Source organism: Suncus etruscus, chromosome 1 (genome assembly GCF_024139225.1).
Source record: "Suncus etruscus isolate mSunEtr1 chromosome 1, mSunEtr1.pri.cur, whole genome shotgun sequence".
Classification (NCBI taxonomy): domain Eukaryota; kingdom Metazoa; phylum Chordata; class Mammalia; order Eulipotyphla; family Soricidae; genus Suncus; species Suncus etruscus.
The window spans coordinates 11,034,942-11,050,968 of record NC_064848.1 but is presented as its reverse complement, the minus strand read 5'-3'; the positions used below and the strand labels follow the sequence as shown (position 1 = coordinate 11,050,968).

At 42.8% G+C, this 16,027-nt stretch overlaps 1 protein-coding gene across 1 annotated transcript in view; it reads left to right on the top strand.

Annotated features, from left to right (window-relative positions):
* Positions 1-568: 568 nt before the first annotated feature.
* MYO9A (myosin IXA) overlaps positions 569-16,027 on the top strand; it is a 246,893-nt gene continuing 231,434 nt past the window's right edge. Inside the window, exon 1 of the mRNA XM_049777567.1 lies at positions 569-592. The gene's annotated coding sequence lies outside the window, so the exon portion shown is untranslated. The remainder of the gene's footprint in view (positions 593-16,027) is intronic.

The window sequence follows — 16,027 nt, the reverse complement described above, 5'->3', positions numbered from 1 at the left end:
CCGTAAGGTGAGGAAGAAGGAAAAAAAAAGAACAAGAAAAGGGGGCGGAGCTACCGGGCAGGCGGGAGAGAGGGGCGTGGCCGCGCAGGCGCCTCTCCGCCCCTCCTCGGCGGCGCCGCGTCACGTGACACGCGGGGGCGGGGCCGACTCTCTGGGCGGGCGGGAGAGAGAGAAAGAGAGCGAGCGCTCGGGGGTGTGTGGGAGGGGAGTGCGCGCGCACGCGCAGCGCACGCGCAGCATACGCGCACGCGCACGCGCACGCGCGGGCTCTTCTGCAGCCTGGAGGAGTGAGTCGCGCGCGCGGGCCGGAGCGGGCGAGGGAGGCAGCGGCGCGGCGGCGGGCGGTTGACGCTCGGTGGCCGCGGCTGCCGGCGGTGCGAGGAGAAGCCGGGGCGGGCTGGGTGCGGCGGGCGGGGCGTCGCTGACAGGGCGGGGGAGGCGCGGCGGCCGCTCGCCCGGCCCCTGAGGCGCCCGAGCCGCCCGCCCCGCCGCGCCGCGCCGCGCCCTGCCCCACGCGGCCGCGCGAGCCTCGGCCTGCGCCGCGGGGGAGAGCAGCGAGGACGAGGCGGGGGCCGCCGCGGCGGAGCCCGAGGTAGGTCGGGGAGACCCGCCCGCCCCAGACGCCCGGCCCGGAGCCGCCTCCCGCGGCCCCCGCGAGCCCCCCGCTCGACCCCACCCTGGTGCGTGCGCAGCGCCTCGGCCTCCGCGGCCGGCCCGGCGTCCTGTCTGTCACCGGCCCTCCCGCCTCGAGTGGGCATCCATCCCCCGACGGCCGCCCACGCCCACGCCCGACGCCCGGCCGGCCCCGAGGGCTCCAGACACCCAGCACACGCCCAGGCCCTGCCGGCCCGGCTCCTCCACCCCACGCCCCACACCCCCCAGCCCGGCCTCCAGGTGGTCCTCCAACTCCCCTCTCCCCTCTCCCATCTTGTCTGCTCTTGGAGACGGGGTTGGCATTCTCTTTAGGGTGCCCCGCCCCGCCTCCTGTCACCTCCCTGGTGCACGCACCAGCACCTCCGGGTGGGGCTGGGGATCTGCTTCCCCCGCACCCCCCACTTGGCCCTAGTGCAATATGCGTGGCCCTGGCGCTGGTGCTGGTGATGATGATGATGAGGATGTTGATGTTTGCTTACCCCTGTATCCGTGGTATTGAAGGGGACCTCACGCGTCCATCTGGGAGCTCTTGCAAGACCTGTGGAGTGTGTCTATGCACGCGACATGGTGCATGTCTGTATGTAGAGCGCGTGTCGGGTCGGTGTGAGTCCAGATCTGTGGGTATGCCGCGCACAACAACGCGCGAGTTAGCATAGACCTGTAGAGTTTCCAGGTGGATACAGGGCTGGGTGTGTCAATGTGAGATCCTGCATGTCTTCTCTGTGTGTGAGTACAGATCTGTGTATACCGGGGGCCGGAGAGATAGCATGGAGGTAAGGTAAGGTAAGGCGTTTTTGCCTTGCATGCAGAAGGTAGGTGTTTCCAATCTGGGCATCCCATAGGGTCCCCTGAGCCTGCCTGGAGCGATTTCGGAGCGTGGAGCCAGGAGGAAGCCCTGAGCGCTACTGGGTGTGACCCCCCCAAAACAAACAAAAGATCTGTGTATACCAAATCTGTATGCACTGTGTATTCAGATCTGTGAGTACCACTGAGACTGTATACTGAGACCTTTGACTGTATATATGCGTCTATGCCAGACTGTAGAATGCGTATACGTGAGAATACAGATTTATGGAGAGGGTGTGTGTATACCTACCTGTGAGTTAGTGCAGATCTATGGAGTGTTTGTACATTTATGTGTGAGGATCTGTGGAGAAGGACGGACCTGTGAATTAGTGCAGATTTATGAAGAGTTTGTGCATACTTGTGAATACAGATCTGTGAAGAGAGGATTAGTGTGTGTGTGTGTGTGTGTGTTTGTAGAGGGAATTTTATGTAAGGATGAGATAGTACAGATTATCTCTAGTATCATTTTTGCTTTCTTGTATATATATATATTAATGATTGAGGTAATATTGCTTTATAATATTGAGTATCAGGTGTGCATGATTAGATACCTGTTTACATAGCATTGTTGTTATTATCAAATGTTTTAGTACTTTAGGTACTGGAGTGAAGGGGTACTGTGGAATGGGTGATTGCCTTGCATCTGGCTAGCCCAGGTTTGATTCCTAGTTTGATTGACCTCATATGGTCACCTAATCTCCTCCAAGTGTAATCCCTGAGTACCACCAGATGTGTCCCCAAAAGCCAAACAACCTCCTTCCAACTTAGTACTTGTTTTTGATTTGCTGCTTTTGAATTTGTTGGAAGAGTAATAGTTTTCCTTAATTCTCAAAGATTTTACTGTTAATTTAATAATAACTTTCTGCTACTTGGTATTATTGTTTGGCTTTCCAGAGAGCAAATTGAGTGATTTTCTACTGTTCACTTGTGACATTTTCTTTTCCAGTCTTTCATTCTGGTGTCCAGTGTAGACTCCAAACTCTGGAGGCATAGACTGTTCCTGAATCGTATCTCAAATAGTCTTCTGAGCAGTAATAACTGATAATGAGTAAAAAATTGAAGATGGACTCTTTATCTGCCCAAAAAGTCAAGAATTAGTTATTTTGGGGGCTGGAGTGATAGAACAGTGGGGTAGGTGCCTTGCAAATGTGCAGCCTGTGTTCGATCTCTGGCATCTCCTATGATCCCCCAAACTCGTTATGAGTTAACCCTGAGTACAGAGCCAGTCATAAGCTCTGAGCACTGTCAGATATGGCCCCAAAAGAACAAAACAAAGCAAAAGATTATTTTGGGTTTGAAAGATTAATACAGTAGGATACTTGTTTTCTATGCAGTGAACCTGGGTTTGATCCCCTGCACTGTATATCGTTCCTCAAACACTGCCAGTGATCTTGCACACAGAACCAGGACAGTGAGCACAGCAAGTGTGTTTGGCTCCAAATAACAATGAAATTATTTTAATTGAATGGTAATTAATTTGAATATTGATATGGAATAAAATATAGAGAGGTTTTGGTAGTATTTAAACTTAATCTTGTATGGAACTGAGGAAGCAAAAAAATCACTTAAAATTATAGGTAATTATAGGTAATATATTAAGTTAACCCATCTTCAAATTATAGATAACTAGATAGATTATAGAAGTCAGAGGTTCAGAGGTTCAAGAGTTTCAGTAATGTTTCTTTTCTACTTTTTTTTCTAAACACCCATTTTCTATTTGTAGAGGTGGGCATTATTTTTGCTCTTCCTGTTATATTTTTATCATATAATTAAGCCCGTACACTTATGTTCCCCAAACACTTAAAAGATAAATGCTTGCATTCTGTATATAGCTACTCCCTCCGTTTTATATAAAAATGTCTAGAGATTATTCAACAGTATTGTTGGGCAGTATTTCATCTTGAGGTTATTTTCATTGTTGCCTTTTACAAACAATGCTGCATGATATTTTGTTTATTTTGGGCCACTCTTAGCGATGCTCAGGGCTTACTCTTGATGCTATCATGGATACTTATTTATTTTTTTTTTGGATAACACCTGGCGGCGGCTCTCAGTGCTTACTCCTGGCTCTGCGCTCAGAAATCGCTCCGGCAGGCACACGGGACCATATGGGATACTGGGATTCGAACCACCCTCCATCCTGGATTGGTTGCGTGCAAGGCAAATGCCCTACCACTGTGTTATCTCTCTGGTCCCTTATTATTATTATTATTGGTTATCAGAGATACTTGTGGTGCCCGTGAGACCATATGCACTTCTGGGGATTGACCTATGATAAGACATGTGCAAAGCAAACACATTAATCCCTGTGCTGACCCATGGTAATTTATCAAGTAAGTTAACTGAAGAATTTCAAATAAATACTGAAGTACTTAGATTTTTTTTCAAAAGGTAACTCTGGTTGCAGTTTGGAGGGTAGATAGAAGTGCATACTAAATTTGGGGGGGGGGGTGTTTTGGGCTACACTGGTGACGCTCAGGGGTTACTCCTGGCTATCTGCTCAGAAATAACTCCTGGCAGGCACAGGAGACCATATGGGACACCAGGATTCGAACCAACCACCTTTGGTCCTGGATCGGCTGCTTGCAAGGCAAACGCCGCTGTGCTATCTCTCTGGGCCCTAACTGTGACTTTTTAAAGTTTTTTTTTCTTAAAGTCAGTGGTGAGTAGTTCATAAAGGAAATAGAGGAAATTTTGATACTTTTAAGAAAGTAAAAGTTATGGGGCCTGATAATACAGTAGGTAGGGTACGTTCCTTGCCTACGGCTGACCTGGGTTCGATCTCTGGCACCCCTATGGTCACCCTATCCTTTCAGGAGTTATCCCTGAGTACAGAGCTAGTAGTAAACTCTGAGTACTGCCAGGTATACCCAAATATAAAACTCCAGTTGAATTTAGGGGCCTAGCAGTAGTACAGTGGGCAGGGCATTTGCCCTGTCGATCAGGGTTCTATCCCTAGCATCATCTCCCCAAGCTCTGTTAGGAGTTATCTCTGAGCTCAGTTAGGAGTAAACCCTGAGTACTGCTGGGTGTGGACCCAAAACATACATACATACATTATATATATACACATATGTGTACATATATGTATATAAAATGTTGGGTTTTATGTAGAAGTTTGCTTAATCTTAAATGGTGGCAGAGATGTGCAAGAGGTTTAAAAATGTTTTAGTAAGTTATATTTACTTATTTTTAGAATAAATGTTATCCAAAGAAAATTTTGAACTGTTTCAAACCATAAAATTGGTTATTCATTCACAAGTCTTGAATTGCTGAATAGCTCTCATATCTCTATATAGGTTCCTTTAAATACCTGCTAATGGACTTCACTGAATTCCCACTGAATTCCCATTTTATAAACACTTCAAACATCTATATACTCAGTGATGCTCAAAGATTACTTTTGACTCTGCACTCAGACATCATGTGGGATGCTGAGGGTTAAACCCATTCCAGCCACATGCAAAGCATGTACTGTTTCTCTGGGACCTTTTTTGGGGGGTGGGGTTTCACATCTGGCAGTGCTCAGGGGCTACTCTTGGCTTTATGCTCAGAAATCGCTACTGTTCGAACCACCGTCCTTCTGCACGCAAGGCAGACACCCTACCTACATGCTGTCTCTCCGACCCCCTGGGCCCTATCTTTTGATTTCTTTTGACAAATGGCCCACGCTCCCTGTGAAGCTCTCAGCAACCTGGGTGTCTTTCTACACTTTTTTTTTTTGCCACCTCCAGCAGTGCTCGGGTTACTCCTGGCTCTGCATTCAGAAATTACTCCTGGCAATCTTGTGTGTGGGGGAGGGGCCTAAATGGGATGCCGGAGATTGAACCCAGGTTAGCCGGGTCAGCCGCATGCAAGGCACATGCATTATCCACTGTGCAATAAGCTCCCGCCCCATCTACATATTAGTAGCATCACTAAATCCTGCATTCTCCCTCATGGTATTTCAAATCTCATTTCATTGCGATTTTTGTTATCTGTCCTTTATTTTACTCCAATATGTCTGTTGTGCTTCTGAAATGCTTTCTAGACATTTTGTTGTTGTACCACTCATATTGCTGCTCTGGGCTTACTCCTGGCTCTGTGCTCAGGAATCACTCCTGGAGACTATATATGGTACTAGGGAATTAATTGGGGTCAGTATGTGTAAGGTGGCAGGTGCCTAAACCTCCTTGTGCTATTTTTCTGACCCCTGCACATCATCTTCTTTATTGGCCTCCATCCAATTTTACGTACTCTCCAGTTTATTCTGCTGCCGGAATAAGAGTTCCAAAGTGCTCTTTTTATCCTAAAGGCTTTTTATAATTGCAAGAAAGAGACTTTTTACCTTAAGTAGTGGAGTGCTATTGAAAGGAAGCATGCACAAGGGAACCAAGCAAATTTTAAACAACTTGGTCTCAAGATTAGGAGTTTAAAAAATTAGAACCAGGAAAAAAAAAACATTTCAATCTAATGCTAGACAGTTAACGTGTATTAGTTCTTCTTTTGATTTCTTTTTGTCTTAATGTGTTCTCTCTCCCCCAGTCTCTGTTCCCTAACCTCCATCTCATAATTTCCATTACTTCCTAATCTGTCTCCTATGCCACTTCCATGCCAACATCTTGTCTTTGACTGTTGTGTTTCATTTGAACTCTTGTTGCTAACTTTTTTTCTTTGGATTTTCTGATTTGGGTTCCCAAGAAACAATCTCTTTATCTCAGTTTTTTTCTTCCTTTCTTTTTTTTGGGGGGGGGGTGGGCCACATTGGGTGATGCTCAGCGGTTACTCCTGGCTGTGTGCTCAGAAATCAGTCTTGGCTTGGGGGGACCATATGGGACACTGGGGGATTGAACTGCAGCAGTTCGTTCTAGGTCAGCCATGTGCAAGGCAAATGTCTTACCACTCTGGCTCAGCTTAGTTCTTTTTCTTGTGGGCTGTTAGCAAGCCTATGTACTCGGATCATGTGACCACACGTGGTCATTTAATGTTGGTTGTGTTTTTATTTGTGCATGTGGTTGTAGGGCATGATCATAATGGTGAAAAGGATGATGCATTGTACATTGTAATTTCTCAGAAGATGGGATTTCAAGCATGGCAATGACCATCATTGATGTTTAAAATACAAATAAACATAATTAATGCTTAAAAAGATCTTCAGACCTTTCTTATTGCTTTCAAGGAAAAAGCTTAAAATGTAATAGGACATTCTCCCTTGCTTTTGCACTTACTACTCTGCCATTATATTTTGCTGAACTAATTTCTTTTTTTTTTTGGGCCACATCCGGTGATGCTCAGGAGTTACTCCTGGCTATGCGCTCAGAAGTCGCTCCTGGCTTGGGGGACCATATGGAACACCGGGGGATCGAACCGCGGTCCATCTTAGGCTAGCGCAGGCAAGGCAGGCATCTTACCTCTAGCGCTACCATGCCGGCCCCAATGCTGAACTAATTTCTAACTGACCATTTTTAGTCTTTTCCCTTCTTCCAATTAGTTGTCACTTTTTTGGACATCTCTAGTGCTTTTATTGTATCTGTCTAATGAAATTGCTTGTTTGTTTTCTTCACTGAACTTTTAACATTTTTGTTATCAGTGTAGCTGCTATAAGATATGCTTTAGATGGAGGATTTTTGAAAATAAAGTTAAAATTATAACATAAAAAGTATATAGGAGCTGGACTGAGTTGTGTGCTTTGCATATAGGATGTCCTGATTTAATCTTAACCTGGGGCTGAATGGTCCTCTGAGCATTGCTGGAAGTGACCCAGAACACACAGCTCAGTATCCTGATTTTTGTTGGGTGTGGTCCCAGTCAAATAAGCAGACAAAATATGGATCAGTAGTCTACAACTCAGTGAATTTTTGCCAGGTGAACACACCAACATAACTGACACACACATTAGAAACAGATTATTACTACAATTTCAGAAGACATTTGTTCTCTTCTAGTCACTGTACTACTTTAAAGACTTCATTTTAAGTGGAAAAACCTTTAGCGTACAGATTTCTCCATATATTTTGTATGCATCTTTATTTATTTTTGTTTTTTTGTTTTTGGCCATACCCATCAGTGCTCGGTTTACTCCAGGCTCTGTGCTCAGAAATCACTCCTGGGGGCCCGGAGAGATAGCACAGTGGCGTTTGCCTTGCAAGCAGCCGATCCAGGACCAAAGGTGGTTGGTTCGAATCCTGGTGTCCCATATGCCCCCCCCCCCCCCCCCCCCCCGTGCCAGCCAGGAGCTATTTCTGAGCAGACAGCCAGGAGTAACCCCTGAGCACCGCCGGGTGTGGCCCAAAAACCAAAAACCAAAAAAAAAAAAAAAAAAAAAAACGAGATCGCTCCTGGCAGGCTCGGAGGATCATATGGGATGCTGAGGATAGAACTTGGGTCTGTCCCAGGTTGTCTGTGTGCAAGGCAAATACCCTACCATTGTGCTATCACTCTGGCACCTTATATGCCTCTTTAGAAGAAACAGCTAGTTGAATTTTGATCCTATAGAAAGGATATAATTTATCTTATGTTGTACTTGGATGATTTGGTATACTTTTTATGCAGTGGGCAAATAATGATCTCTTGCTATTTTAATTTAGTTGTGGGATTTTTGCTTACTGGAGTTACTCTTGGCTCTGAACTCAGAAGTCACTTCTGGCAGGCTCAGGGGACCTTATGAGATGCTGGGATTCAAACTGGGGTCTGTCCTGTTTTGACCGAGTGCAAGGCAAATGCCTTACTGCTGTGCTATTGCTTCAGCCCCATTACAGTTATTTTTAAAAACAAGTTTTTATCATGATACAAAAATGAAAAATTCAAAGTATATTTGCTGAAAGCAAAATTTTGTGAGAGGAACATGGTTAATCACAGCTATGGGAAACATTTACAGCCAAATGGTATTTGGCTTCTGGGTTTTAATGTGAATTATGTTTCTAGCATTTTTGACCTTGGGGTCAAACAACGGGCAACTGGAGTTTAATTTTACATGTACAGTGGGGAGGCAACTAGCTGTCCTGTGTCATAGACAGCTGACTTGCTAAAAATTGGTTCTTTGTTTTATAACTAGCAATACTTTTTTTTTCCATTTTTTTCCTTTAACTTAGAATGTGGCTTTAAATATGAAGATATTCTTTTAAGCAGGTTATTTTGCTTTTGTTATTTTAGATGAACTTCTCTCTATAAGCAATAAATTCATTATGGTCAATTTAGTGCCAAGAACATGGGCTTCAAGCTTCAGATTTCCAGTAGATCTCATTTTAATTTCCAGTTTCATAATATTGAGTTATTTATGGGCAAGCCATTTAACTTTTCTGTGTTTCAAAATAGTTCACCTCTCAAATGAGAATATTTTCCTCAATTTTAAGAGTTAAATATTAAATACTATGCAAAGCATCAAACACATTGCTGATAGTCAACAAGTTTTTCCCTCTTGGTATATATCTATTTTCTGTTATTTTTAAGATTGAGATAAATAATTTAAAGAATTTCATTGTGTGGCATTTAAAGTGTGTAGACAAGGTTTTTAATAGGACAGTCTTCTAGTTGTCTTTATTTTTCCCTTTTTTTTTTTGGTCACACCGGCAGTGCTCAGGGGCTACTCCTGGCTCTACACTCAGAAATCGCCTCTGGCAGGCTCGGTGGACGACATGGGATGCCGGGATTCCAACTACTGTCCTGCATGCAAGGCAAGCGCCTTCCCGCTGTGCTATCTCTCCGGCCCCTTCTAGTTGTCTTTCATATGTTGCAATATTTTTAAATAAAAGCAATTTCAAAGAGTTTTTCTCAATGGCTTAAAGTACTTTGATTGTCTGAGGTATCATACCGAAGTATTCTGTTTGCCAATGACAAACATTCCTTAAATCATTGACAGATTGTAGTACTGTATTGCTCTTTGTAGTGTGTTAAGTATTTGTTTGAAATCCATTTACTCATATTGATTAGATGATAGTGAACTGTGTAATCAGTTATTTTGTTGTATTAACTATAAGAGAGAGAAGGTTCTTCAGATGACTTATGAGTGATCAGATTTAGATCATATTTCTTTGTCTACAACTATTTTTATTTCTCTTCTTATCTTCTCTCTAATATTTAAAAAATGTAGAAAAAATGGAAAAGTTGAAAGAAGAACAAATTCCCATATTCTACATAGATCCAAAAGTTAACAAAATACCATCCATATTTGCTTTTGTGTGTGTGTGTGTGTGTTGAATCATTTGAAAGTTGCTGATTTGAAAGTTGATTTCAAAATACTGGCTTTTATCTCTTTTTTTTTTTTTTTTTTGTTTGTGGTTTTTGGGTCACACCCGGCAGTGCTCAGGGGTTATTCCTGGCTCCAGGCTCAGAAATTGCTCCTGGCAGGCACAGGGGACCATATGGGACGCCAGGATTCGAACTGATGACCTCCTGCATGAAAGGCAAACGCCTTACCTCCATGCTATCTCTCCGGCCCCATCTCTTTTCTTTTTGAGGTAGATGCACGCCTGGCAGTGCTCAGGGCTTAAATCCAGCTATGCATTCTGGGAACACTCCTAGCAAGGCTGGAGGGACAGTATGGTAGTGGTGGAAATTGAGCCATATCAACCATGTGAAAGGCAAAGCCTTACCAGCTCCAGCATTTTCTAGATCAGGACAGTGTCATTAGCACTTACAAAGATAACAGTGCTTTCCTGTAATATTGAGAATTTCCCAGTCGTCTAATGAATTATTTTTTAACCAGAATTTCGTTAAAATTTTTCATTGCATTGTATTGTCTAAACTAGTTTCTCTTAACCTAGTATAATTACTTCACTTTTTTTTTTTTTTTTTTTTTTTGATTTTTTGAGTCACACCTGGCAACGCTCAGGAGTTACACCTGGTTCTGTGCCCAGAAGTTGCTCCTGACAGGCTTGGGGGACCATATGGGATGCTGGGATGTGAACTGGATTGCTTTGCTATCACTCAGGCCTCAATGACTTCACTCTTAATGTTATATTGTAGTTTTTTGTTTGTTTGTTTGTTTGTTTTTGGGTCACACCTGGCGGCGCTCAGGGGTTATTGTGGCTCTTCTCTCAGAAATTGCTCCTGGCAGGCTCGGGGACCATATGGGATGCCAGGATTTAAACCACCTTCCGCCCTGAAGTGGCTGCATGCAAGGCAAATGCCCTAGTGCCGTGCTATCTCTCCGCCCTCAATATATTGCAGTTTCTTTAACAAGAGCAAATCAGTTTCTGTAAAGATGACTTGTTTTATGGAGTTACCTGATGATTTTTTTGTGCTAACGTTAAATTTGCTCCTCTCTTCCCTGTATTCTGAAAACTCAAAGTTATATGTTAAAAACTGATTGGAGCTTGGTGACTATTCAAGCAGTAGAGCACATGTATAGCATATGTAAGGACCTGAGTTCCATCTCTGGTGTCTCCTGAGCTTGGAACTGTCTCTGAGTACCAAGCTTGCACTACTATCTAAGCATTGTAGGCGGGGTCCTGACCTCATCAGCACTGCTGGGATTACCTCTTTGAAAAAAAATTTAATTGGATGCATAGTTAGAAATTTTGTCAAGAATGCTTTCTAGTAGGTTAAGTTTTAAGCATACTGTTGAGTATATATTGTTACTGTTATATATATAACTGTTAGCAACTATAACTTTTTAATAATGTTTCAAGTGTTTTAAAATGTGTGATTATCCATTGTAAAAGTGTTTTTATTTTTAATTTTGGACCTACCCAGCTGTACTTAGGGTTTACTCCTGACTCTGCTTAGGGATCGTTCCTAGTGGAGTTAGGGAACTGTATGAGGTCCCTGGGCATTGAATCTGGGCCAGTATGTGCAAGGCAAGCAAGCACTTTACCTTCTGTACAATCTCTCTGACCCCCAGTAAAAGTCTTATTATTATTTTTTTTGGTTTTTGGGTCACACCCGGCAGCGTTCAGGGATACTCCTGGCTCCACGCTCAGAAATTGCTCCTGGCAGGCTCGGGGGACCATATGGGATGCCGGGATTTGAACCAATGACCTTTTGCATGAAAGGGAAACGCCTTACCTCCATGCTATCTCTCCGGCCCCAGAAGTCTTATTTTTTACTCCTATGATTAATAATATAATAATCTGTGGAGTTGATACTTTCTACCTTTAGTTTATTATTTCTTTTTTTTTTTTTGGTTTTTGGGCCACACCCGTTTGATGCTGAGGGGTTACTCCTATGCGCTCAGAAATTGCTCCTGGATTGGGGGGACCATATGGGACATGGGTGGGGGGGGATCGAACCGTGGTCCGTCCTATGCTAGCACTTGCAAGGCAGACACCTTACCTCTAGCGCCACCTTCCCGGCCCTCTACCTTTAGTTTATTCCTCAATTTTAGTGTTCTGTTTTTATTTTTGTTTTTTGGGCCACACCCGTTGACGCTCAGGGGTTACTTCTGGCTATGCGCTCAGAAATCGTTCCTGGGTTGAGGGGACCAAAATGGGAAGCAGGGGTTGAAGTGGGGATTGAACCGTACTCCATCCTAGGCTGCGTTTGCAAGGCAGATGCCTTACAGCTTGCATTACTACTCTGGCCCCTAGTGTTCTTATTTGAGCTTTAGACAAATCAGTTATTAAAGTTCATAAAATGTTCATTTTTCCTAATTCTGTAATTCTTTTACATTTATTAGTCATCACTCTTTAGTATAAGGACTTTATTATTTATTATTTATTATATTTTTATTATATATATTTATTATATATATTATTTATTATTTATTATTCCAGCTACCTGGAATGAAGTACTAAAACTGAAAAGGATAGAGTAAATGCTTAGTTCTTTCCATCTATTGCTGGTTGATAAGATAATCCTCCTTCATACTTACTAAAATTGTTTTTAGTTAAGAGAAAGAGATAAGGGGGCCAGAGAGATAGCACAGCGGTAAGGTGCTTGCCTTGAATGTAGGACAGTGGTTCAAATCCCGGCATCCCATATGGTCCCCCTTGCCTGCCAGGGGCGATTCCTGAGTGTAGAGCCAGGAGTAACCCTTGAGCGCTGCAGGTTGTGACCCCAAAACCAAAAACCAAAACAAAAACCAAAAAAAAAAGAGGGGGAGGGAAAAAGAGTGGTGGGGAGGGAGGGAGGGAGAGAGGGAGGGAGAGAGAGAGAGAGAGAGAGAGAGAGAGAGAGAGAGAGAGAGAGAGAGAGAGAGAGAGAGAGAGAGAGAGAGAGAGAGAGAGAGAAGTGCTGTACTGCAATCCTTAGTTTTTATTTTACCTTAAATAGATTTAAAAATTAACTTCAGGGGCCAGAGTGATAGTACAGTACGGGTAGGGGTCTTGCCTTGCACGCTAACCCAAGTTCAATCCCTGGCATCCCAGATGGTGGGTACTGCCAGGAATAATTTCTTTTATGTTTTTTAATATAAATTCTTTATTTAAGCACCATGATTATAAACATGATTATAGTTGGGATTCAGTCATAAACAGAACCCCCCTTCACCAGTGCAACATTCCCACCACCAGTGCCCCCTCCCTTCTTCCTATCCCCTGCCTGTATTCGAGACAGGCATTTTACTATAGTAACTTTTTTTTAAAGTTTAGTAAGCTGTTTTTTTTTTCTTTCTTAAAGGATAAGTGTTAGGACCAGAGAAGTGGCGCTAGAGGTAAGGCATCTGCCTTGCAAGCGCTAACCTAGGATGTACCGCGATTTGATCCCCCAGCGTCCCATATGGTTCCCCCAAGCCAGGGGCTATTTCTGAGCGCATAGCCAGGAGTAAACCCTGAGCGTCAAACGGGTGTGGCCCCCCCAAAAAAAGAATGTGTTAAAAAAATACAGTAGTAATGGTGTGAGAGTGGCAATTGCCATTGTTTGCATAGGTCTAGCAAAATATGGGGAAAATGGAAAAAAAAAAAAAGCCTTGGCCTAAATACAAAGGAATAATTTCTGAGTGCAGAGTCAGGAGTAACTTCTAAGCATCACTGGCTGTGACCCCAAAACCAAAACAACAACAATAGCAACTTCAAAAACTCATTGAAGTTAAGATTTTTCTGTCATTTTGTTCTGGAAGTGTAGTATAGTTTTTATTAGTACTATTAGTACTATAATCAGTCTTTATCTGAAGTCATTATCTTCTCAGTATCTAGTTATAAATTTAATGTGTTTAGTGCACTTACTTTTTATTTTAGGGTTTGTTTCTCCTATTTTTGAATTGGTGCTGGAGATAGAATCAGATTTATATGTAAATAACTTTTTAATTAAAAGACTAAGTTAAATGTATAAATAATCAAAAAGGAGAAATCAGGTGAAAATAGATATGTAGAAATTTTGTTCTATCCTGTTCTTTTGTTTTGCTTGCTTCCTCTTCTTTTCGTAATTGCTAATAAATTATTTCGATGTTTTTTTTTTTTAAAAATGAAATGGAGGGGCCTCAGTAGTGGCACAGTGAGTAGAATTCTTGCCTTGCAAGTTGCCAACTTGGGTTTGATCCCTGCATGTTCATATGGTTTCCTGAGTATTGTCAGGAGTGATTCCTGAGTACAGAGTCAGTCATGTTGGATTTGGCTCAAAAAATCAAAAGCCAAACCAAAAATAATATGTATATATGCGTGGGGCTGGAGAGATAACACAGCGGTAGGGCGTTTGCCTTGCATGCAGCGGATACAGGAAGGACAGTGGTTCGAATCCTGGCATCCCATATGGTCCCCTGAGCCTGCCAGGAGTGATTTCTAAGTGCAGAGCCAGTAGTAACCCCTGAGTGCCACTGGCTGTGGATCCCTCCACCCCCCAAAAAAGGATGTATGTATGGGGCTAGAATTAGCACAGTGGCAGGATGTTTGTCTTGCAAATGGCCGACCCATTATGGGCACAGGTTCGATCCCTGACATCCCATATGGTCCCCTGAGCCTGCCAGGAGTAACACTGAGTGCCGCACTGGGCGTAGCCCCAAAACAAAACAAAACAAATAGACAAAAAAGATGTATATATTCCTTTTGCATATGCCAATAAACACTATATGCTATTATGCATATTTTTCTTTCCTTTTAATATATTCTAGAGAGTATATTAAGTTGCTACATAGAAATATTTTCTTTAGTTTGTTTTTGTTTTTGGGTCACACCCGGCAGTGCTCAGGGGTTACTCCTGGCTCCATGCTCAGAAATCACTCCTGGCAGGCATGGGAGACCATATGGGATACCGGGATTTGAACCAATGACCTTCTGCATGAAAGGCAAATGCCTTACCTCCATGCTATCTCCGGCCCCAGAAATATTTTCTTTTAATTTAATTTTCTTTTGGTTTTGGGGCTACATTTGGTAGTCCTCTTGGCTTGGGTTTTATAAGTGATTATGGGGATCCAGCCATGGTTGGTTGCATGCAAGGAAAGTGTTTTACTTGCTCTATCATCTGCCAGGCTTCGTTTCTTTTTTGATGTAGTGGCATAATCCTATTATATAGATGGGGCATAATTAAAATTTTATAAAATTTTAATTCTCATGATATAAATTATATTTTTATAATATTGGATGTATATTTGTGTTTAATGTTTTGAATTGTGAATTAGCAGTGCCTATTAAAAAGTGCTTCTTTGGGGCTGGTGAGGTGGCGCTAGAGGTAAGGTGTCTGCCTTGCAAGCGCTAGCCAAGGAAGGACTGCAGTTCGATCCCCCCTCCCCATCCCATATGGTTCCCCCCCCAAGCCAGGAGCAACTTAGCCAGGAGTAAGCCCTGAGCATCAAACGAGTGTGGCCCAAAAAAACAAAAAACAAACAAACAAAAAAAAGTGTTTCTTTAGTAATTAAGTTAGTTTCATTTAGAGAGAGAACTTTGTTGTTTCTCGTTAAGAGGATTTTAGAAATAGGTACATTTTGAGACTTTCATGCCTCTAAATGTTAGGTGATTGATATCAGTACATATTTATCTGCTTTAATTGTTTTATGGTTCTTAGGTTAGAAGGGCTAATAAATGATTTACCTGCATTATCTCCCTATGTTTCCTGTCTCTTTGAAGCATTGAAACTAAAAACCTGATGATCTGGCTGTTTTCATATAAAATGTAAGCTCTTTTCTCACTTTGCCTCCCTACAATTTCCCTTTCCTTACTACTTTTGTTCTTTCTGCTTTAAATCACTCAACTTACAAGATTCCTAGTATTCATTGTTCATTTACTTACCATCTAGTAAATTAGATAAGATGTATACAAAAGTTAAAGAGTTAGAGATCTGTAATACTGAAGGAGAGAGACAATCATTTTTGGAATATAAAGAATCTTTTTTGGGGGGGGGTCACACCCAGCAGCACTCAGGGGCCACTCCTGGCTCTACACTCAGAAATTGCCCCCACCAGGCTCGGGGGACCATATGGGATGCTGGGATTCGAACCACTGTAAGGCAAGTGCCTTACCTCCATGCTATCTCTCTTGCCCCAGAATACAAAGAATCTTAAGGTCTGAGGCTTATGAAATAGAAATTGAAAGTTAAGGGACTTAATCATTGAGATCATTCATATTTGTCTTTTACCCCAGTGATTGAAAGGAATTTGTTTCATTTATTAAACTTGTTAAAAATTTCATTTGTAGGCTGGGAATGGAATCCAGGACATTATTATATAAGCAGAGCATACATA